Source organism: Macaca nemestrina, chromosome 4 (genome assembly GCF_043159975.1).
Source record: "Macaca nemestrina isolate mMacNem1 chromosome 4, mMacNem.hap1, whole genome shotgun sequence".
NCBI classification, from domain to species: Eukaryota; Metazoa; Chordata; class Mammalia; order Primates; family Cercopithecidae; genus Macaca; species Macaca nemestrina.
In genome coordinates this window covers 138,570,285-138,595,737 of record NC_092128.1, presented here as the reverse complement: position 1 = coordinate 138,595,737, position 25,453 = coordinate 138,570,285, and positions in this window count along the sequence as shown.

The following is a 25,453-nucleotide window of genomic DNA, read 5'->3' as shown; positions in this document are numbered from 1 at the left end:
AAATCATCTCACAGAGTTACAGCTTTCCCCTCAAGAAGCCTTTCGCTAAGACAGTTCTTGTGGAATTGGCAAAGTGATATTTGTAAGCCCATAGAGGGCTATGGTGAAAAAGGACATATCCTCAGATGATATCTGGAAAGAAGCTTTCTGAGAAACTGCTTAGTGTTCTGTTAATTCATCTCACAGAGTTACATCTGTATTTCGTGGATCTCTTTGCTAGCCTTATTTCTGTGTAATCTGAGAACATATATTTCGGATCCCTTTGAAGACTATAGGGCCAAAGGAAATATCCTCCGATAACAAAGAGAAAGAAGCTTTCTGAGAAACTTCTTTGTGTTCTGTGAAATCATCTCACAGAGTTACAGCTTTCCTCTCAAGAAGCCTTTCGCTAGGACAGTTCTTGTGTAATTGGCAAAGAGATATTTGGAAGCCCATAGAGGGCTATGGTGACAAAGGAAATATCCTCAGATGATATCTGGAAAGAAGCTTTCTGAGAAACTGCTTAGTGTTCTGTGAATTCATCTCACAGAGATACATTTGTATTTCGTGGATCTCTTTGCTAGCCTTATTTCTGTGGAATCTGAGAACAGATATTTCGGATCCCTTTGAAGACTATAGGGCCAAAGGAAATATCCTGCGATAACAAAGAGAAAGAAGCTTTCTGAGAAACTTCTTTCTGTTCTGTGAAATCATCTCACAGAGTTACAGCTTTCCCGTCAAGAAGCCTTTCGCTAAGACAGTTCTTGTGGAAATGGCAAAGTGATATTTCGAAGCCCATAGAGGGCTATGGTGAAAAAGGAAATATCCTCAGATGAAATCTGGAAAGAAGCTTTCTGAGAAACTGCTTAGTGTTCTGTGAATTCATCTCACAGAGTTACATCTGTATTTCGTGGATCTCTTTGCTAGCCTTATTTCTGTGGAATCTGAGAACAGATATTTCGGATCCCTTTGAAGACTATAGGGCCAAAGGAAATATCCTGCGATAACAAAGAGAAAGAAGCTTTCTGAGAAACTTCTTTGTGTTCTGTGAAATCATCTCACAGAATTACAGCTTTCCCCTCAAGAAGCCTTTCGCTAAGACAGTTCTTGTGGAATTGGCAAAGTGATATTTGGAAGCCCATAGAGGGCTATGGTGAAAAAGGAAATATCCTCAGATGAAATCTGGAAAGAAGCTTTCTGAGGAACTGCTTAGTGTTCTGTGAATTCATCTCACAGAGTTACATCTGTATTTCGTGGATATCTTTGCTAGCCTTATTTCTGTGGAATCTGAGAACGGATATTTCGGATCCCTTTGAAGACTATAGGGCCAAAGGAAATATCCTGCGATAACAAAGAGAAAGAAGCTAACTGAGAAACTTCTTTCTGTTCTGTGAAATCATCTCACAGAGTTACCGCTTTCCCCTCAAGAAGCCTTTCGCTAAGACAGTTCTTGTGGAATTGGCAAAGTGATATTTGGAAGCCCATAGAGGGCTATGGTGAAAAAGGAAATATCCTCAGATGAAATCTGGAAAGAAGCTTTCTGAGAAACTGCTTAGTGTTCTGTGAATTCATCTCACAGAGTTACATCTGTATTTCGTGGATCTCTTTGCTAGCCTTATTTCTGTGGAATCTGAGAACAGATATTTCGGATCCCTTTGAAGACTATAGGGCCAAAGGAAATATCCTCCGATAACAAAGAGAAAGAAGCTTTCTGAGAAACTTCTTTGTGTTCTGTGAAATCATCTCACAGAGTTACAGCTTTCCCCTCAAGAAGCCTTTCGCTAAGACAGTTCTTGTGGAATTGGCAAAGTGATATTTGGAAGCCCATAGAGGGCGATGGTGAAAAAGGAAATATCCTCAGATGAAATCTGGAAAGAAGCTTTCTGAGAAACTGCTTAGTGTTCTGTGAATTCATCTCACAGAGTTACATGTGTATTTCGTGCATCTCTTTGCTAGCCTTTTTTCTGTGGAATCTGAGAAAAGATATTTCGGATCCCTATGAAGACTATAGGGCCAAAGGAAATATCCTCTGATAACAAAGAGAAAGAAACTTTCTGAGAAACTTCTTTGTTCTGTGAAATCATCTCACAGAGTTACAGCTTTCCCCTCAAGAAGCCTTTAACTAAGACAGTTCTTGTGAAATTGGCAAAGAGATATTTGGAAGCCCATAGAGGGCTATGGTGACAAAAGAAATATCCTCAGATGAAATCTGGAAAGAAGCTTTCTGAGAAACTGCTTAGTGTTCTGTGAATTCATCTCACAGAGTTACATATGTATTTATGTGGATCTCTGTGCTAGCCTTATTTCTGTGGAATCTGAGAAAAGATATTTCGGATCCCTATGAAGACTATAGGGCCAAAGGAAATATCCTCCGATAACAAAGAGAAAGAAGCTTTCTGAGAAACTTCTTTGTGTTCTGTGAAATCATCTCACAGAGTTACAGCTTTCCCCTCAAGAAGCCTTTCGCTAAGACAGTTCTTGTGGAATTGGCAAAGTGATATTTTGAAGCCCATAGAGGGCTATGGTGAAAAAGGAAATATCCTCAGATGAAATCTGGAAAGAAGCTTTCTGAGAAACTGCTTAGTGTTCTGTGAATTCATCTCACAGAGTTACATCTGTATTTCGTGGATCTCTTTGCTAGCCTTATTTCTGTGGAATCTGAAAACAGATATTTCGGATCCCTTTGAAGACTATAGGGCCAAAGGAAATATCCTCCGATAACAAAGAGAAAGAAGCTTTCTGAGAAACTTCTTTCTGTTCTCTGAAATCATCTCACAGAGTTACAGCTTTCCCCTCATGAAGTCTTTCGCTAAGACAGTTCTTCTGGAATTGGCAAAGTGATATTTGTAAGCCCATAGAGGGCTATGGTGAAAAAGGACATATCCTCAGATGATATCTGGAAAGAAGCTTTCTGAGAAACTGCTTAGTGTTCTGTTAATTCACCTCACAGAGTTACATCTGTATTTCGTGGATCTCTTTGCTAGCCTTATTTCTGTGTAATCTGAGAACAGATATTTCGGATCCCTTTGAAGACTATAGGGCCAAAGGAAATATCCTCCGATAACAAAGAGAAAGAAGCTTTCTGAGAAACTTCTTTCTGTTCTGTGAAATAATCTCACAGAGTTACAGCTTTCCCCTCAAGAAGCCTTTCGCTAAGACAGTTCTTGTGGAAATGGCAAAGTGATATTTGGAAGCCCATAGAGGGCTATGGTGGAAAAGGAAATATCCTCAGATGAAATCTGAAAAGAAGCTTTCTGAGAAACTGCTTAGTGTTCTGTGAATTCATCTCACAGAGTTTCATCTGTATTTCGTGGATCTCTTTGCTAGCCTTATTTCTGTGGAATCTGAGAACAGATATTTCGGATCCCTTTGAAGACTATAGGGCCAAAGGAAATATCCTGCGATAACAAAGAGAAAGAAGCTTTCTGAGAAACTTCTTTGTGTTCTGTGAAATCATCTCACAGAGTTACAGCTTTCCCCTCAAGAACCCTTTAACTAAGACAGTTCTTGTGAAATTGGCAAAGAGATATTTGGAAGCCCATAGAGGGCTATGGTGAAAAAGGAAATATCCTCAGATGAAATCTGGAAAGAAGCTTTCTGAGAAACTGCTTAGTGTTCTGTGAATTCATCTCACAGAGTTACATATGTATTTCGTGGATCTCTTTGCTAGCCTTATTTCTGTGGAATCTGAGAAAAGATATTTCGGATCCCTATGAAGACTATAGGGCCAAAGGATATATCCTCCGATAACAAAGAGAAAGAAGCTTTCAGAGAAACTTCTCTGTGTTCTGTGAAATCATCTCACAGAGTTACAGCTTTCCCCTCAAGAAGCCTTTCGCTAAGACAGTTCTTGTGGAATTGGCAAATTGATATTTGGAAGCCCATAGAGGGCTATGGTGAAAAAGGAAATATCCTCAGATGAAATCTGGATAGAAGCTTTCTGAGAAACTGCTTAGTGTTCTGTGAATTCATCTCACAGAGTTACATCTGTATTTCGTGGATCTCTTTGCTAGCCTTATTTCTGTGGAATCTGAGAACAGATATTTCGGATCCCTTTGAAGACTATAGGGCCAAAGGAAATATCCTGCGATAACAAAGAGAAAGAAGCTTTCTGAGAAACTTCTTTGTGTTCTGTGAAATCATCTCACAGAATTACAGCTTTCCCCTCAAGAAGCCTTTCGCTAAGACAGTTCTTGTGGAATTGGCAAAGTGATATTTGTAAGCCCATAGAGGGCTATGGTGAAAAAGGAAATATCCGCAGATGATATCTGGAAAGAAGCTTTCTGAGAAACTGCTTAGTGTTCTGTTAATTCATCTCACAGAGTTACATCTGTATTTCGTGGATCTCTTTGCTAGCCTTATTTCTGTGTAATCTGAGAACAGATATTTCGGATCCCTTTGAAGACTATAGGGCCAAAGGAAATATCCTCCGATAACAAAGAGAAAGAAGCTTTCTGAGAAACTTCTTTGTGTTCTGTGAAATCATCTCACAGAGTCACCTCTTTCCCCTCAAGAAGCCTTTCGCTAGGACAGTTCTTTTGTATTTGGCAAAGAGATTTTTGGATGCCCATAGAGGGCTATGGTGACAAAGGAAATATCCTCAGATGAAATCTGGAAAGAAGCTTTCTGAGAAACTATTAGTGTTCTGTGAATTCATCTCACAGAGTTACATCTGTATTTCGTGGATCTCTTTGCTAGCCTTATTTCTGTGTAATCTGAGAACAGATATTTCGGATCCCTTTGAAGACTATAGGGCCAAAGGAAATATCCTGCGATAACAAAGAGAAAGAAGCTTTCTGAGAAACTTCTTTCTGTTCTCTGAAATCATCTCACAGAGTTACAGCTTTCCCCTCAAGAAGCCTTTCGCTAAGACAGTTTTTGTGGAATTGGCAAAGTGATATTTGGAAGCCCTTAGAGGGCTATGGTGAAAAAGGAAATATCCTCAGATGAAATATGGAAAGAAGCTTTCTGAGAAACTGCTTAGTGTTCTGTGAATTCATCTCACAGAGTTACATATGTATTTCGTGGATCTCTTTGCTAGCCTTATTTCTGTGGAATCTGAGAACAGATATTTCGGATCCCTTTGAAGACTACAGGGCCAAAGGAAATATCCTCCGATAACAAAGAGAAAGAAGGTTTCTGAGAAACTTCTTTGTGTTCTGTGAAATCATCTCACAGAGTTACCGCTTTCCCCTCAAGAAGCCTTTCGCTAGGACAGTTCTTGTGTAATTGGCAAAGAGATATTTGGAAGCCCATAGAGGGCTATGGTGAAAAAGGAAATATCCTCAGATGAAATCTGGAAAGAAGCTTTCTGAGAAACTGCTTAGTGTTCTGTGAATTCATCTCACAGAGTTACATGTGTATTTCGTGGATCTCTTTGCTAGCCTTATTTCTGTGGAATCTGGAAAAGATATTTCGGATCCCTATGAAGACTATAGGGCCAAAGGAAATATCCTCCGATAACAAAGAGAAAGAAGCTTTCTGAGAAACTTCTTTGTGTTCTGTGAAATCATCTCACAGAGTTACAGCTTTCCCCTCAAGAAGCCTTTAACTAAGACAGTTCTTGTGAAATTGGCAAAGAGATAATTGGAAGCCCATAGAGAGCTATGGTGACAAAAGAAATATCCTCAGATGAAATCTGGAAAGAAGCTTTCTGAGAAACTGCTTAGTGTTCTGTGAATTCATCTCACAGAGTTACATATGTATTTATGTGGATCTCTGTGCTAGCCTTATTTCTGTGGAATCTGAGAAAAGATATTTCGGATCCCTATGAAGACTATAGGGCCAAAGGAAATATCCTCCGATAACAAAGAGAAAGAAGCTTTCTGAGAAACTTCTTTGTGTTCTGTGAAATCATCTCACAGAGTTACAGCTTTCCCCTCAAGAAGCCTTTCGCTAAGACAGTTCTTGTGGAATTGGCAAAGTGATATTTGGAAGCCCATAGAGGGCTATGGTGAAAAAGGAAATATCCTCAGATGAAATCTGGAAAGAAGCTTTCTGAGAAACTGCTTAGTGTTCTGTGAATTCATCTCACAGAGTTACATCTGTATTTCGTGGATCTCTTTGCTAGCCTTATTTCTGTGGAATCTGAAAACAGATATTTCGGATCCCTTTGAAGACTATAGGGCCAAAGGAAATATCCTGCGATAACAAAGAGAAAGAAGCTTTCTGAGAAACTTCTTTCTGTTCTCTGAAATCATCTCACAGAGTTACAGCTTTCCCCTCATGAAGTCTTTCGCTAAGACAGTTCTTGTGGAATTGGCAAAGTGATATTTGTAAGCCCATAGAGGGCTATGGTGAAAAAGGACATATCCTCAGATGATATCTGGAAAGAAGCTTTCTGAGAAACTGCTTAGTGTTCTGTTAATTCATCTCACAGAGTTACATCTGTATTTCGTGGATCTCTTTGCTAGCCTTATTTCTGTGTAATCTGAGAACAGATATTTCGGATCCCTTTGAAGACTATAGGGCCAAAGGAAATATCCTGCGATAACAAAGAGAAAGAAGCTTTCTGAGAAACTTCTTTGTGTTCTGTGAAATCATCTCACAGAATTACAGCTTTCCCCTCAAGAAGCCTTTCGCTCAGACAGTTCTTGTGGAATTGGCAAAGAGATATTTGTAAGCCCATAGAGGGCTATGGTGAAAAAGGAAATATCCTCAGATGATATCTGGAAAGAAGCTTTCTGAGAAACTGCTTAGTGTTCTGTTAATTCATCTCACAGAGTTACATCTGTATTTCGTGGATCTCTTTGCTAGCCTTATTTCTGTGGAATCTGAGAACAGATATTTCGGATCCCTTTGAAGACTATAGGGCCAAAGGAAATATCCTCCGATAACAAAGAGAAAGAAGCTTTCTGAGAAACTTCTTTGTGTTCTGTGAAATCATCTCACAGAGTTACCGCTTTCCCCTCAAGAAGCCTTTCGCTAGGACAGTTCTTGTGTAATTGGCAAAGAGATATTTGGAAGCCCATAGAGGGCTATGGTGAAAAAGGAAATATCCTCAGATGAAATCTGGAAAGATGCTTTCTGAGAAACTGCTTAGTGTTCTGTGAATTCATCTCACAGAGTTACATCTGTATTTCGTGGATCACTTTGCTAGCCTTATTTCTGTGGAATCTGAGAAAAGATATTTCGGATCCCTATGAAGACTATAGGGCCAAAGGAAATATCCTCCGATAACAAAGAGAAAGAAGCTTTCTGAGAAACTTCTTTGTGTTCTGTGAAATCATCTCACAGAGTTACCGCTTTCCCCTCAAGAAGCCTTTCGCTAGGACAGTTCTTGTGTAATTGGCAAAGAGATATTTGGAAGCCCATAGAGGGCTATGGTGAAAAAGGAAATATCCTCAGATGAAATCTGGAAAGAAGCTTTCTGAGAAACTGCTTAGTGTTCTGTGAATTCATCTCACAGAGTTGCATGTGTATTTCGTGGATCACTTTGCTAGCCTTATTTCTGTGGAATCTGAGAAAAGATATTTCGGATCCCTATGAAGACTATAGGGCCAAAGGAAATATCCTCCGATAACAAAGAGAAAGAAGCTTTCTGAGAAACTTCTTTGTGTTCTGTGAAATCATCTCACAGAGTTACAGCTTTCCCCTCAAGAAGCCTTTAACTAAGACAGTTCTTGTGAAATTGGCAAAGAGATATTTGGAAGCCCATAGAGGGCTATGGTGAAAAGGAAATATCCTCAGATGAAATCTGGAAAGAAACTTTCTGAGAAACTGCTTAGTGTTCTGTGAATTCATCTCACAGAGTTACATATGTATTTATGTGGATCTCTGTGCTAGCCTTATTTCTGTGGAATCTGAGAAAAGATATTTCGGATCCCTATGAAGACTATAGGGCCAAAGAAAATATCCTCCGATAACAAAGAGAAAGAAGCTTTCTGAGAAACTTCTTTGTGTTCTGTGAAATCATCTCACAGAGTTACAGCTTTCCCCTCAAGAAGCCTTTCGCTAAGACAGTTCTTGTGGAATTGGCAAAGTGATATTTGGAAGCCCATAGAGGGCTATGGTGAAAAAGGAAATATCCTCAGATGAAATCTGGAAAGAAGCTTTCTGAGAAACTGCTTAGTGTTCTGTGAATTCATCTCACAGAGTTACATCTGTATTTCGTGGATCTCTTTGCTAGCCTTATTTCTGTGGAATGTGAGAACAGATATTTCGGATCCCTTTGAAGACTATAGGGCCAAATTAAATATCCTGCGATAACAAAGAGAAAGAAGCTTTCTGAGAAACTTCTTTCTGTTCTGTGAAATCATGTCACAGAGTTACAGCTTTCCCCTCAAGAAGCCTTTCGCTAAGACAGTTCTTTTGGAAATGGCAAAGTGATATTTGGAAGCCCATAGAGGGCTATGGTGAAAAAGGAAATATCCTCAGATGAAATCTGAAAAGAAGCTTTCTGAGAAACTGCTTAGTGTTCTGTGAATTCATCTCACAGAGTTACATCTGTATTTCGTGGATCTCTTTGCTAGCCTTATTTCTGTGGAATCTGAGAACAGATATTTCGGATCCCTTTGAAGACTATAGGGCCAAAGGAAATATCCTGCGATAACAAAGAGAAAGATGCTTTCTGAGAAACTTCTTTGTGTTCTGTGAAATCATCTCACAGAGTTACAGCTTTCCCCTCAAGAAGCCTTCAACTAAGACAGTTCTTGTGAAATTGGCAAAGAGATATTTGGAAGCCCATAGAGGGCTATGGTGAAAAAGGAAATATCCTCAGATGAAATCTGGAAAGAAGCTTTCTGAGAAACTGCTTAGTGTTCTGTGAATTCATCTCACAGAGTTACATCTGTATTTCGTGGATCTCTTTGCTAGCCTTATTTCTGTGGAATCTGAGAACAGATATTTCGGATCCCTTTGAAGACTATAGGGCCAAAGGAAATATCCTCCGATAACAAAGAGAAAGAAGCTTTCTGAGAAACTTCTTTGTGTTCTGTGAAATCATCTCACAGAGTTACCTCTTTCCCCTCAAGAAGCCTTTCGCTAGAACAGTTCTTGTGTAATTGGCAAAGAGATATTTGGAAGCCCTTAGAGGGCTATGGTGAAAAAGGAAATATCCTCAGATGAAATCTGGAAAGAAGCTTTCTGAGAAACTATTAGTGTTCTGTGAATTCATCTCACAGAGTTACATCTGTATTTCGTGGATCTCTTTGCTAGCCTTATTTCTGTGTAATCTGAGAACAGATATTTCGGATCCCTTTGAAGACTATAGGGCCAAAGGAAATATCCTGCGATAACAAAGAGAAAGAAGCTTTCTGAGAAACTTCTTTCTGTTCTCTGAAATCATCTCACAGAGTTACAGCTTTCCCCTCAAGAAGCCTTTCGCTAAGACAGTTCTTGTGGAAATGGCAAAGTGATATTTGGAAGCCCATAGAGGGCTATGGTGAAAAAGGAAATATCCTCAGATGAAATCTGGAAAGAAGCTTTCTGAGAAACTGCTTAGTGTTCTGTGAATTCATCTCACAGAGTTACATATGTATTTCGTGGATCTCTTTGCTAGACTTATTTCTGTGGAATCTGAGAACAGATATTTCGGATCCCTTTGAAGACTATAGGGCCCAAGGAAATATCCTCCGATAACAAAGAGAAAGAAGCTTTCTGAGAAACTTCTTTGTGTTCTGTGAAATCATCTCACAGAGTTACCGCTTTCCCCTCAAGAAGCCTTTCGCTAGGACAGTTCTTGTGTAATTGGCAAAGAGATATTTGGAAGCCCATAGAGGGCTATGGTGAAAAGGAAATATCCTCAGATGAAATCTGGAAAGAAGCTTTCTGAGAAACTGCTTAGTGTTCTGTGAATTCATCTCACAGAGTTACATATGTATTTATGTGGATCTCTGTGCTAGCCTTATTTCTGTGGAATCTGAGAAAAGATATTTCGGATCCCTATGAAGACTATAGGGCCAAAGAAAATATCCTCCGATTACAAAGAGAAAGAAGCTTTCTGAGAAACTTCTTTGTGTTCTGTGAAATCATCTCACAGAGTTACAGCTTTCCCCTCAAGAAGCCTTTCGCTAAGACAGTTCTTGTGGAATTGGCAAAGTGATATTTGGAAGCCCATAGAGGGCTATGGTGAAAAAGGAAATATCCTCAGATGAAATCTGGAAAGAAGCTTTCTGAGAAACTGCTTAGTGTTCTGTGAATTCATCTCACAGAGTTACATCTGTATTTCGTGGATCTCTTTGCTAGCCTTATTTCTGTGGAATGTGAGAACAGATATTTCGGATCCCTTTGAAGACTATAGGGCCAAATTAAATATCCTGCGATAACAAAGAGAAAGAAGCTTTCTGAGAAACTTCTTTCTGTTCTCTGAAATCATCTCACAGAGTTACAGCTTTCCCCTCAAGAAGCCTTTCGCTAAGACAGTTCTTGTGGAAATGGCAAAGTGATATTTGGAAGCCCATAGAGGGCTATGGTGAAAAAGGAAATATCCTCAGATGAAATCTGAAAAGAAGCTTTCTGAGAAACTGCTTAGTGTTCTGTGAATTCATCTCACAGAGTTACATCTGTATTTCGTGGATCTCTTTGCTAGCCTTATTTCTGTGGAATCTGAGAACAGATATTTCGGATCCCTTTGAAGACTATAGGGCCAAAGGAAATATCCTGCGATAACAAAGAGAAAGATGCTTTCTGAGAAACTTCTTTGTGTTCTGTGAAATCATCTCACAGAGTTACAGCTTTCCCCTCAAGAAGCCTTTAACTAAGACAGTTCTTGTGAAATTGGCAAAGAGATATTTGGAAGCCCATAGAGGGGTATGGTGAAAAAGGAAATATCCTCAGATGAAATCTGGAAAGAAGCTTTCTGAGAAACTGCTTAGTGTTCTGTGAATTCATCTCACAGAGTTACATATGTATTTCGTGGATCTCTTTGCTAGCCTTATTTCTGTGGAATCTGAGAAAAGATATTTCGGATCCCTATGAAGACTATAGGGCCAAAGGAAATATCCTCCGATAACAAAGAGAAAGAAACTTTCTGAGAAACTTCTTTGTGTTCTGTGAAATCATCTCACAGAGTTACCGCTTTCCCCTCAAGAAGCCTTTCGCTAGGACAGTTCTTGTGTAATTGGCAAAGAGATATTTGGAAGCCCATAGAGGGCTATGGTGAAAAAGGAAATATCCTCAGATGAAATCTGGAAAGAAGCTTTCTGAGAAACTGCTTAGTGTTCTGTGAATTCATCTCACAGAGTTACATGTGTATTTCGTGGATCTCTTTGCTAGCCTTATTTCTGTGGAATCTGGAAAAGATATTTCGGATCCCTATGAAGACTATAGGGCCAAAGGAAATATCCTCCGATAACAAAGAGAAAGAAGCTTTCTGAGAAACTTCTTTGTGTTCTGTGAAATCATCTCACAGAGTTACAGCTTTCCCCTCAAGAAGCCTTTAACTAAGACCGTTCTTGTGAAATTGGCAAAGAGATAATTGGAAGCCCATAGAGAGCTATGGTGACAAAAGAAATATCCTCAGATGAAATCTGGAAAGAAGCTTTCTGAGAAACTGCTTAGTGTTCTGTGAATTCATCTCACAGAGTTACATATGTATTTATGTGGATCTCTGTGCTAGCCTTATTTCTGTGGAATCTGAGAAAAGATATTTCGGATCCCTATGAAGACTATAGGGCCAAAGGAAATATCCTCCGATAACAAAGAGAAAGAAGCTTTCTGAGAAACTTCTTTGTGTTCTGTGAAATCATCTCACAGAGTTACAGCTTTCCCCTCAAGAAGCCTTTCGCTAAGACAGTTCTTGTGGAATTGGCAAAGTGATATTTGGAAGCCCATAGAGGGCTATGGTGAAAAAGGAAATATCCTCAGATGAAATCTGGAAAGAAGCTTTCTGAGAAACTGCTTAGTGTTCTGTGAATTCATCTCACAGAGTTACATCTGTATTTCGTGGATCTCTTTGCTAGCCTTATTTCTGTGGAATCTGAAAACAGATATTTCGGATCCCTTTGAAGACTATAGGGCCAAAGGAAATATCCTGCGATAACAAAGAGAAAGAAGCTTTCTGAGAAACTTCTTTCTGTTCTCTGAAATCATCTCACAGAGTTACAGCTTTCCCCTCATGAAGTCTTTCGCTAAGACAGTTCTTGTGGAATTGGCAAAGTGATATTTGTAAGCCCATAGAGGGCTATGGTGAAAAAGGACATATCCTCAGATGATATCTGGAAAGAAGCTTTCTGAGAAACTGCTTAGTGTTCTGTTAATTCATCTCACAGAGTTACATCTGTATTTCGTGGATCTCTTTGCTAGCCTTATTTCTGTGTAATCTGAGAACAGATATTTCGGATCCCTTTGAAGACTATAGGGCCAAAGGAAATATCCTGCGATAACAAAGAGAAAGAAGCTTTCTGAGAAACTTCTTTGTGTTCTGTGAAATCATCTCACAGAATTACAGCTTTCCCCTCAAGAAGCCTTTCGCTCAGACAGTTCTTGTGGAATTGGCAAAGAGATATTTGTAAGCCCATAGAGGGCTATGGTGAAAAAGGAAATATCCTCAGATGATATCTGGAAAGAAGCTTTCTGAGAAACTGCTTAGTGTTCTGTTAATTCATCTCACAGAGTTACATCTGTATTTCGTGGATCTCTTTGCTAGCCTTATTTCTGTGGAATCTGAGAACAGATATTTCGGATCCCTTTGAAGACTATAGGGCCAAAGGAAATATCCTCCGATAACAAAGAGAAAGAAGCTTTCTGAGAAACTTCTTTGTGTTCTGTGAAATCATCTCACAGAGTTACCGCTTTCCCCTCAAGAAGCCTTTCGCTAGGACAGTTCTTGTGTAATTGGCAAAGAGATATTTGGAAGCCCATAGAGGGCTATGGTGAAAAAGGAAATATCCTCAGATGAAATCTGGAAAGATGCTTTCTGAGAAACTGCTTAGTGTTCTGTGAATTCATCTCACAGAGTTACATCTGTATTTCGTGGATCACTTTGCTAGCCTTATTTCTGTGGAATCTGAGAAAAGATATTTCGGATCCCTATGAAGACTATAGGGCCAAAGGAAATATCCTCCGATAACAAAGAGAAAGAAGCTTTCTGAGAAACTTCTTTGTGTTCTGTGAAATCATCTCACAGAGTTACCGCTTTCCCCTCAAGAAGCCTTTCGCTAGGACAGTTCTTGTGTAATTGGCAAAGAGATATTTGGAAGCCCATAGAGGGCTATGGTGAAAAAGGAAATATCCTCAGATGAAATCTGGAAAGAAGCTTTCTGAGAAACTGCTTAGTGTTCTGTGAATTCATCTCACAGAGTTACATGTGTATTTCGTGGATCACTTTGCTAGCCTTATTTCTGTGGAATCTGAGAAAAGATATTTCGGATCCCTATGAAGACTATAGGGCCAAAGGAAATATCCTCCGATAACAAAGAGAAAGAAGCTTTCTGAGAAACTTCTTTGTGTTCTGTGAAATCATCTCACAGAGTTACAGCTTTCCCCTCAAGAAGCCTTTAACTAAGACAGTTCTTGTGAAATTGGCAAAGAGATATTTGGAAGCCCATAGAGGGCTATGGTGAAAAGGAAATATCCTCAGATGAAATCTGGAAAGAAGCTTTCTGAGAAACTGCTTAGTGTTCTGTGAATTCATCTCACAGAGTTACATATGTATTTATGTGGATCTCTGTGCTAGCCTTATTTCTGTGGAATCTGAGAAAAGATATTTCGGATCCCTATGAAGACTATAGGGCCAAAGAAAATATCCTCCGATAACAAAGAGAAAGAAGCTTTCTGAGAAACTTCTTTGTGTTCTGTGAAATCATGTCACAGAGTTACAGCTTTCCCCTCAAGAAGCCTTTCGCTAAGACAGTTCTTGTGGAATTGGCAAAGTGATATTTGGAAGCCCATAGAGGGCTATGGTGAAAAAGGAAATATCCTCAGATGAAATCTGGAAAGAAGCTTTCTGAGAAACTGCTTAGTGTTCTGTGAATTCATCTCACAGAGTTACATCTGTATTTCGTGGATCTCTTTGCTAGCCTTATTTCTGTGGAATGTGAGAACAGATATTTCGGATCCCTTTGAAGACTATAGGGCCAAATTAAATATCCTGCGATAACAAAGAGAAAGAAGCTTTCTGAGAAACTTCTTTCTGTTCTGTGAAATCATGTCACAGAGTTACAGCTTTCCCCTCAAGAAGCCTTTCGCTAAGACAGTTCTTTTGGAAATGGCAAAGTGATATTTGGAAGCCCATAGAGGGCTATGGTGAAAAAGGAAATATCCTCAGATGAAATCTGAAAAGAAGCTTTCTGAGAAACTGCTTAGTGTTCTGTGAATTCATCTCACAGAGTTACATCTGTATTTCTTGGATCTCTTTGCTAGCCTTATTTCTGTGGAATCTGAGAACAGATATTTCGGATCCCTTTGAAGACTATAGGGCCAAAGGAAATATCCTGCGATAACAAAGAGAAAGATGCTTTCTGAGAAACTTCTTTGTGTTCTGTGAAATCATCTCACAGAGTTACAGCTTTCCCCTCAAGAAGCCTTCAACTAAGACAGTTCTTGTGAAATTGGCAAAGAGATATTTGGAAGCCCATAGAGGGCTATGGTGAAAAAGGAAATATCCTCAGATGAAATCTGGAAAGAAGCTTTCTGAGAAACTGCTTAGTGTTCTGTGAATTCATCTCACAGAGTTACATCTGTATTTCGTGGATCTCTTTGCTAGCCTTATTTCTGTGGAATCTGAGAACAGATATTTCGGATCCCTTTGAAGACTATAGGGCCAAAGGAAATATCCTCCGATAACAAAGAGAAAGAAGCTTTCTGAGAAACTTCTTTGTGTTCTGTGAAATCATCTCACAGAGTTACCTCTTTCCCCTCAAGAAGCCTTTCGCTAGAACAGTTCTTGTGTAATTGGCAAAGAGATATTTGGAAGCCCTTAGAGGGCTATGGTGAAAAAGGAAATATCCTCAGATGAAATCTGGAAAGAAGCTTTCTGAGAAACTATTAGTGTTCTGTGAATTCATCTCACAGAGTTACATCTGTATTTCGTGGATCTCTTTGCTAGCCTTATTTCTGTGTAATCTGAGAACAGATATTTCGGATCCCTTTGAAGACTATAGGGCCAAAGGAAATATCCTGCGATAACAAAGAGAAAGAAGCTTTCTGAGAAACTTCTTTCTGTTCTCTGAAATCATCTCACAGAGTTACAGCTTTCCCCTCAAGAAGCCTTTCGCTAAGACAGTTCTTGTGGAAATGGCAAAGTGATATTTGGAAGCCCATAGAGGGCTATGGTGAAAAAGGAAATATCCTCAGATGAAATCTGGAAAGAAGCTTTCTGAGAAACTGCTTAGTGTTCTGTGAATTCATCTCACAGAGTTACATATGTATTTCGTGGATCTCTTTGCTAGACTTATTTCTGTGGAATCTGAGAACAGATATTTCGGATCCCTTTGAAGACTATAGGGCCCAAGGAAATATCCTCCGATAACAAAGAGAAAGAAGCTTTCTGAGAAACTTCTTTGTGTTCTGTGAAATCATCTCACAGAGTTACCGCTTTCCCCTCAAGAAGCCTTTCGCTAGGACAGTTCTTGTGTAATTGGCAAAGAGATATTTGGAAGCCCATAGAGGGCTATGGTGAAAAGGAAATATCCTCAGATGAAATCTGGAAAGAAGCTTTCTGAGAAACTGCTTAGTGTTCTGTGAATTCATCTCACAGAGTTACATATGTATTTATGTGGATCTCTGTGCTAGCCTTATTTCTGTGGAATCTGAGAAAAGATATTTCGGATCCCTATGAAGACTATAGGGCCAAAGAAAATATCCTCCGATTACAAAGAGAAAGAAGCTTTCTGAGAAACTTCTTTGTGTTCTGTGAAATCATCTCACAGAGTTACAGCTTTCCCCTCAAGAAGCCTTTCGCTAAGACAGTTCTTGTGGAATTGGCAAAGTGATATTTGGAAGCCCATAGAGGGCTATGGTGAAAAAGGAAATATCCTCAGATGAAATCTGGAAAGAAGCTTTCTGAGAAACTGCTTAGTGTTCTGTGAATTCATCTCACAGAGTTACATCTGTATTTCGTGGATCTCTTTGCTAGCCTTATTTCTGTGGAATGTGAGAACAGATATTTCAGATCCCTTTGAAGACTATAGGGCCAAATTAAATATCCTGCGATAACAAAGAGAAAGAAGCTTTCTGAGAAACTTCTTTCTGTTCTCTGAAATCATCTCACAGAGTTACAGCTTTCCCCTCAAGAAGCCTTTCGCTAAGACAGTTCTTGTGGAAATGGCAAAGTGATATTTGGAAGCCCATAGAGGGCTATGGTGAAAAAGGAAATATCCTCAGATGAAATCTGAAAAGAAGCTTTCTGAGAAACTGCTTAGTGTTCTGTGAATTCATCTCACAGAGTTACATCTGTATTTCGTGGATCTCTTTGCTAGCCTTATTTCTGTGGAATCTGAGAACAGATATTTCGGATCCCTTTGAAGACTATAGGGCCAAAGGAAATATCCTGCGATAACAAAGAGAAAGATGCTTTCTGAGAAACTTCTTTGTGTTCTGTGAAATCATCTCACAGAGTTACAGCTTTCCCCTCAAGAAGCCTTTAACTAAGACAGTTCTTGTGAAATTGGCAAAGAGATATTTGGAAGCCCATAGAGGGGTATGGTGAAAAAGGAAATATCCTCAGATGAAATCTGGAAAGAAGCTTTCTGAGAAACTGCTTAGTGTTCTGTGAATTCATCTCACAGAGTTACATATGTATTTCGTGGATCTCTTTGCTAGCCTTATTTCTGTGGAATCTGAGAAAAGATATTTCGGATCCCTATGAAGACTATAGGGCCAAAGGAAATATCCTCCGATAACAAAGAGAAAGAAGCTTTCTGAGAAACTTCTTTGTGTTCTGTGAAATCATCTCACAGAGTTACAGCTTTCCCCTCAAGAAGCCTTTCGCTAAGACAGTTCTTGTGGAATTGGCAAAGTGATATTTGGAAGCCCATAGAGGGCTATGGTGAAAAAGGAAATATCCTCAGATGAAATCTGGAAAGAAGCTTTCTGAGAAACTGCTTAGTGTTCTGTGAATTCATCTCACAGAGTTACATCTGTATTTCGTGGATCTCTTTGCTAGCCTTATTTCTGTGGAATCTGAGAACAGATATTTCGGATCCCTTTGAAGACTATAGGGCCAAAGGAAATATCCTGCGATAACAAAGAGAAAGAAGCTTTCTGAGAAACTTCTTTGTGTTCTGTGAAATCATCTCACAGAGTTACAGCTTTCCCCTCAAGAAGCCTTTCGCTAAGACAGTTCTTGTGTAATTGGCAAAGTGATATTTGGAAGCCCATAGAGGGCTATGGTGAAAAAGGAAATATCCTCAGATGAAATCTGGAAAGAAGCTTTCTGAGAAACTGCTTAGTGTTCTGTGAATTCATCTCACAGAGTTACATCTGTATTTCGTGGATCTCTTTGCTAGCCTTATTTCTGTGGAATCTGAGAACAGATATTTCGGATCCCTTTGAAGACTATAGGGCCAAAGGAAATATCCTGCGATACCAAAGAGAAAGATGCTTTCTGAGAAACTTCTTTGTGTTCTGTGAAATCATCTCACAGAGTTACAGCTTTCCCCTCAAGAAGCCTTTAACTGAGACAGTTCTTGTGAAATTGGCAAAGAGATATTTGGAAGCCCATAGAGGGCTATGGTGAAAAAGGAAATATCCTCAGATGAAATCTGGAAAGAAGCTTTCTGAGAAACTGCTTAGTGTTCTGTGAATTCATCTCACAGAGTTACATATGTATTTCGTGGATCTCTTTGCTAGCCTTATTTCTGTGGAATCTGAGAAAAGATATTTCGGATCCCTATGAAGACTATAGGGCCAAAGGAAATATCCTCCGATAACAAAGAGAAAGAAGCTTTCTGAGAAACTTCTTTGTGTTCTGTGAAATCATCTCACAGAGTTACAGCTTTCCCCTCAAGAAGCCTTTCGCTAAGACAGTTCTTGTGGAATTGGCAAAGTGATATTTGGAAGCCCATAGAGGGCTATGGTGAAAAAGGAAATATCCTCAGATGAAATCTGGAAAGAAGCTTTCTGAGAAACTGCTTACTGTTCTGTGAATTCATCTCACAGAGTTACATCTGTATTTCGTGGATCTCTTCGCTAGCCTTATTTCTGTGGAATCTGAAAACAGATATTTCGGATCCATTTGAAGACTATAGGGCCAAAGGAAATATCCTGCGATAACAAAGAGAAAGAAGCTTTCTGAGAAACTTCTTTCTGTTCTCTGAAATCATGTCACAGAGTTACAGCTTTCCCCTCAAGAAGCCTTTCGCTAAGACAGTTCTTGTGGAATTGGCAAAGTGATATTTGTAAACCCATAGAGGGCTATGGTGAAAAAGGAAATATCCTCAGATGATATCTGGAAAGAAGATTTCTGAGAAACTGCTTAGTGTTCTGTAAATTCATCTCACAGAGTTACATCTGTATTTCGTGGATCTCTTTGCTAGCCTTATTTCTGTGGAATCTGAAAACAGATATTTCGGATCCCTTTGAAGACTATAGGGCCAAAGGAAATATCCTGCGATAACAAAGAGAAAGAAGCTTTCTGAGAAACTTCTTTGTGTTCTGTGAAATCATCTCACAGAATTACAGCTTTCCCCTCAAGAGGCCTTTCGCTAAGACAGTTCTTGTGTAATTGGCAAAGTGATATTTGGAAGCCCATAGAGGGCTATGGTGAAAAAGGAAATATCCTTAGATGAAATCTGGAAAGAAGCTTTCTGAGAAACTGCTTAGTATTCTGTGAATTCATCTCACAGAGTTACATCTGTATTTCGTGGATCTCTTTGCTAGCCTTATTTCTGTGGAATCTGAGAAAAGATATTTCGGATCCCTATGAAGACTATAGGGCCAAAGGAAATATCCTCCGATAACAAAGAGAAAGAAGCTTTCTGAGAAACTTCTTTGTGTTCTGTGAAATCATCTCACAGTGTTACAGCTTTCCCCTCAAGAAGCCTTTCGCTAAGACAGTTCTTGTGGAATTGGCAAAGAGATATTTGGAAGCCCATAGAGGGCTATGGTGAAAAAGGAAATATCCTCAGATGAAATCTGGAAAGAAGCTTTCTGAGAAACTGCTTAGTGTTCTGTGAATTCATCTCACAGAGTTACATCTGTATTTCGTGGATCTCTTTGCTAGCCTTATTTCTGTGGAATCTGAAAACAGATATTTCGGATCCCTTTGAAGACTATAGGGCCAAAGGAAATATCCTGCGATAACAAAGAGAAAGAAGCTTTCTGAGAAACTTCTTTCTGTTCTCTGAAATCATGTCACAGAGTTACAGCTTTCCCCTCAAGAAGCCTTTCGCTAAGACAGTTCTTGTGGAATTGGCAAAGTGATATTTGTAAGCCCTTAGAGGGCTATGGTGAAAAAGGAAATATCCTCAGATGATATCTGGAAAGAAGCTTTCTGAGAAACTGCTTAGTGTTCTGTAAATTCATCTCACAGAGTTACATCTGTATTTCGTGGATCTCTTTGCTAGCCTTATTTCTGTGTAATCTGAGAACAGATATTTCGGATCCCTTTGAAGACTATAGGGCCAAAGGAAATATCCTGCGATAACAAAGAGAAAGAAGCTTTCTGAGAAACTTCTTTCTCTTCTGTGAAATCATCTCACAGAGTTACAGCTTTCCCCTCAAGAAGCCTTTCGCTAAGACAGTTCTTGTGGAATTGGCAAAGTGATATTTGGAAGCCCATAGAGGGCTATGGTGAAAAAGGAAATATCCTCAGATGAAATCTGGAAAGAAGCTTTCTGAGAAACTGCTTAGTGTTCTGTGAATTCATATCACAGAGTTACATCTGTATTTCGTGGATCTCTTTGCTAGCCTTATTTCTGTGGAATCTGAGAACAGATATTTCGGATCCCTTTGAAGACTATAGGGCCAAAGGAAATATCCTCCGATAACAAAGAGAAAGAAGCTTTCTGAGAAACTTCTTTGTGTTCTGTGAAATCATCTCACAGAGTTACAGCTTTCCCCTCAAGAACCCTTTAACTGAGACAGTTCTTGTGTAATTGGCAAAGAGATACTTGGAAGCCCATAGAGGGCTATGGTGAAAAAGGAAATATCCTCAGATGAAATCTGGAAAGAAGCTTTCTGAGAAACTGCTTAGTGTTCTGTGAATTCATCTCACAGAGTTACATCTGTATTTCGTGGATCTCTTTGCTAGCCTTATTTCTGTGGAATCTGAGAACAGATATTTCGGATCCCTTTGAAGACTATAGGGCCAAAGGAAATATCCTGCGATAACAAAGAGAAAGAAGCTTTCTGAGAAACTTCTTTGTGTTCTGTGAAATCATCTCACAGAGTTACAGCTTTCCCCTCAAGAACCCTTTAACTAAGACAGTTCTTGTGTAATTGGCAAAGAGATATTTGGAAGCCCATAGAGGGCTATGGTGAAAAAGGAAATATCCTCAGATGAAATCTGGAAAGAAGCTTTCTGAGAAACTGCTTAGTGTTCTGTGAATTCGTCTCACAGAGTTACATATGTATTTCGTGGATCTCTTTGCTAGCCGTATTTCTGTGGAATCTGAGAAAAGATATTTCGGATCCCTATGAAGACTATAGGGCCAAAGGAAATATCCTGCGATAACAAAGAGAAAGAAGCCTTCTGAGAAACTTCTTTGTGTTCTGTGAAATCATCTCACAGAGTTACCGCTTTCCCCTCAAGAAGCCTTTCGCTAAGACAGTTCTTGTGGAATTGGCAAAGTGATATTTGGAAGCCCATAGAGGGCTATGGTGAAAAAGGAAATATCCTCAGATGAAATCTGGAAAGAAGCTTTCTGAGAAACTGCTTAGTGTTCTGTGAATTCATCTCACAGAGTTACATCTGTATTTCGTGGATCTCTTTGCTAGCCTTATTTCTGTGGAATCTGAGAACAGATATTTCGGATCCCTTTGAAGACTATAGGGCCAAAGGAAATATCCTGCGATAACAAAGAGAAAGATGCTTTCTTAGAAACTTCTTTGTGTTCTGTGAAATCATCTCACAGAGTTACAGCTTTCCCCTCAAGAAGCCTTTAACTAAGACAGTTCTTGTGAAATTGGCATAGAGATATTTGAAAGCCCATAGAGGGCTATGGTGAAAAAGGAAATATCCTCAGATGAAATCTGGAAAGAAGCTTTCTGAGAAACTGCTTAGTGTTCTGTGAATTCATCTCACAGAGTTACATATGTATTTCGTGGATCTCTTTGCTAGCCTTATTTCTGTGGAATCTGAGAAAAGATATTTCGGATCCCTATGAAGACTATAGGGCCAAAGGAAATATCCTCCGATAACAAAGAGAAAGAAGCTTTCTGAGAAACTTCTTTGTGTTCTGTGAAATCATCTCACAGAGTTACAGCTTTCCCCTCAAGAAGCCTTTCGCTAAGACAGTTCTTGTGGAATTGGCAAAGTGATATTTGGAAGCCCATAGAGGGCTATGGTGAAAAAGGAAATATCCTCAGATGAAATCTGGAAAGAAGCTTTCTGAGAAACTGCTTAGTGTTCTGTGAATTCATCTCACAGAGTTACATCTGTATTTCGTGGATCTCTTTGCTAGCCTTATTTCTGTGGAATCTGAAAACAGATATTTCGGATCCCTTTGAAGACTATAGGGCCAAAGGAAATATCCTGCGATAACAAAGAGAAAGAAGCTTTCTGAGAAACTTCTTTCTGTTCTCTGAAATCATGTCACAGAGTTACAGCTTTCCCCTCAAGAAGCCTTTCGCTAAGACAGTTCTTGTGGAATTGGCAAAGTGATATTTGTAAGCCCATAGACGGCTATGGTACAAAAGGAAATATCCTCAGATGAAATCTGGAAAGAAGCTTTCTGAGAAACTGCTTAGTGTTCTGTGAATTCACCTCACCGAGTTACATTTGTATTTCGTGAATGTCTTTGCTAGCCTTTTTTCTGTGGAATCTGAGAACAGAGATTTCGGATCCCTTAGAAGACTATAGGGCCAAAGGAAATATCCTCCGATAACAAAGAGAAAGAAGCTTTCTGAGAAACTTCTTTGTGTTCTGTGAAATCATCTCACAGAGTTACAGCTTTCCCCTCAAGAAGCCTTTAACTAAGACAGTTCTTGTGAAATTGGCAAAGTGATATTTGGAAGCCCATAGAGGGCTATGGTGAAAAAGGAAATATCCTCAGATGGAATCTGGAAAGAAGCTTTCTGAGAAACTGCTTAGTGTTCTGTGAATTCATCTCACAGAGTTACATCTGTATTTCGTGGATCTCTTTGCTAGCCTTATTTCTGTGGAATCTGAGAACAGATATTTCGGATCCCTTTGAAGACTATAGGGCCAAAGGAAATATCCTGCGATAACAAAGAGAAAGAAGCTTTCTGAGAAACTTCTTTCTGTTCTGTGAAATCATCTCACAGAGTTACAGCTTTCCTCTCAAGAAGCCTTTCGCTAAGACAGTTTTTGTGCAATTGGCAAAGTGATATTTGGAAGCCCATAGAGGGCTATGGTGAAAAAGGAAATATCCTCAGATGAAATCTGGAAAGAAGCTTTCTGAGAAACTGCTTAGTGTTCTGTGAATTCATCTCACAGAGTTACATCTGTATTTCGTGAATGTCTTTGCTAGCCTTTTTTCTGTGGAATCTGAGAACAGAGATTTCGGATCCCTTTGAAGACTATAGGGCCAAAGGAAATATCCTCCGATAACAAAGAGAAAGAAGCTTTCTGAGAAACTTCTTTGTGTTCTGTGAAATCATCTCACAGAGTTACAGCATTCCCCTCAAGAAGCCTTTCGCTCAGACAGTTCTTGTGGAATTGGCAAAGAGATATTTGGAAGCCCATAGAGGGCTATGGTGAAAAAGGAAATATCCTCAGATGGAATCTGGAAAGAAGCTTTCTGAGAAACTGCTTAGTGTTCTGTGAATTCATCTCACAGAGTTACATGTGTATTTCGTGGATCTCTTTGCTAGCCTTATTTCTGTGGAATCTGAGAAAAGATATTTCGGATCCCTATGAAGACTATAGGGCCAAAGGAAATATCCTCCGATAACAAAGAGAAAGAAGCTTTCTGAGAAACTTCTTTGTGTTCTGTGAAATCATCTCACAGAGTTACAGCTTTCCCCTCAAGAAGCCTTTCGCTAAGACAGTTCTTGTGGAATTGGCAAAGTGATATTTGGAAGCCCATAGAGGGCTATGGTGAAAAAGGAAATATCCTCAGATGAAATCTGGAAAGAAGCTTTCTGAGAAACTGCTTAGTGTTCTGTGAATTCATCTCACAGAGTTACATCTGTATTTCGTGGATCTCTTTGCTAGCCTTATTTCTGTGGAATCTGAAAACAGATATTTCGGATCCCTTTGAAGACTATAGGGCCAAAGGAAATATCCTGCGATAACAAAGAGAAAGAAGCTTTCTGAGAAACTTCTTTCTGTTCTCTGAAATCATGTCACAGAGTTACAGCTTTCCCCTCAAGAAGCCTTTCGCTAAGACAGTTCTTGTGGAATTGGCAAAGTGATATTTGTAAGCCCATAGACGGCTATGGTACAAAAGGAAATATCCTCAGATGAAATCTGGAAAGAAGCTTTTTGAGAAACTGCTTAGTGTTCTGTGAATTCATCTCACAGAGATACATCTGTATTTCGTGGATCTCTTTGCTAGCCTTATTTCTGTGGAATCTGAGAACAGATATTTCGGATCCCTTTGAAGACTATAGGGCCAAAGGAAATATCCTGCGATAACAAAGACAAAGATGCTTTCTGAGAAACTTCTTTGTGTTCTGTGAAATCATCTCACAGAGTTACAGCTTTCCCCTCAAGAAGCCTTTCGCTAGGACAGTTCTTGTGTAATTGGCAAAGAGATATTTGGAAGCCCATAGAGGGCTATGGTGACAAAGGAAATATCCTCAGATGAAATCTGGAAAGAAGCTTTCTGAGAAACTGCTTTGTGTTCTGTGAATTCATCTCACAGAGTTACATATGTATTTCGTGGATCTCTTTGATAGCCTTATTTCTGTGGAATCTGAGAACAGATATTTCGGATCCCTATGAAGACTATAGGGCCAAAGGAAATATCCTCCGATAACAAAGAGAAAGAAGCTTTCTGAGAAACTTCTTTGTGTTCTGTGAAATCATTTCACAGAGTTACAGCTTTCCCCTCAAGAAGCCTTTCGCTAAGACAGTTCTTGTGGAATTGGCAAAGTGATATTTGGAAGCCCATAGAGGGCTATGGTGAAAAAGGAAATATCCTCAGATGAAATCTGGAAAGAAGCTTTCTGAGAAACTGCTTAGTGTTCTGTGAATTCATCTCACAGAGTTACATCTGTATTTCGTGGATCTCTTTGCTAGCCTTATTTCTGTGGAATCTGAGAACAGATATTTCGGATCCCTTTGAAGACTATAGGGCCAAAGGAAATATCCTGCGATAACAAAGAGAAAGATGCTTTCTGAGAAACTTCTTTGTGTTCTGTGCAATCATCTCACAGAGTTACAGCTTTCCCCTCAAGAAGCCTTTAACTAAGACAGTTCTTGTGAAATTGGCAAAGTGATATTTGGAAGCCCATAGAGGGCTATGGTGAAAAAGGAAATATCCTCAGATGGAATCTGGAAAGAAGCTTTCTGAGAAACTGCTTAGTGTTCTGTGAATTCATCTCACAGAGTTACATCTGTATTTCGTGGATCTCTTTGCTAGCCTTATTTCTGTGGAATCTGAGAACAGATATTTCGGATCCCTTTGAAGACTATAGGGCCAAAGGAAATATCCTGCGATAACAAAGAGAAAGAAGCTTTCTGAGAAACTTCTTTCTGTTCTGTGAAATCATCTCACAGAGTTACAGCTTTCCTCTCAAGAAGCCTTTCGCTAAGACAGTTTTTGTGCAATTGGCAAAGTGATATTTGGAAGCCCATAGAGGGCTATGGTGAAAAAGGAAATATCCTCAGATGAAATCTGGAAAGAAGCTTTCTGAGAAACTGCTTAGTGTTCTGTGAATTCATCTCACAGAGTTACATCTGTATTTCGTGAATGTCTTTGCTAGCCTTTTTTCTGTGGAATCTGAGAACAGAGATTTCGGATCCCTTTGAAGACTATAGGGCCAAAGGAAATATCCTCCGATAACAAAGAGAAAGAAGCTTTCTGAGAAACTTCTTTGTGTTCTGTGAAATCATCTCACAGAGTTACAGCATTCCCCTCAAGAAGCCTTTCACTCAGACAGTTCTTGTGGAATTGGCAAAGAGATATTTGGAAGCCCATAGAGGGCTATGGTGAAAAAGGAAATATCCTCAGATGGAATCTGGAAAGAAGCTTTCTGAGAAACTGCTTAGTGTTCTGTGAATTCATCTCACAGAGTTACATGTGTATTTCGTGGATCTCTTTGCTAGCCTTATTTCTGTGGAATCTGAGAAAAGATATTTCGGATCCCTATGAAGACTATAGGGCCAAAGGAAATATCCTCCGATAACAAAGAGAAAGAAGCTTTCTGAGAAACTTCTTTGTGTTCTGTGAAATCATCTCACAGAGTTACAGCTTTCCCCTCAAGAAGCCTTTCGCTAAGACAGTTCTTGTGGAATTGGCAAAGT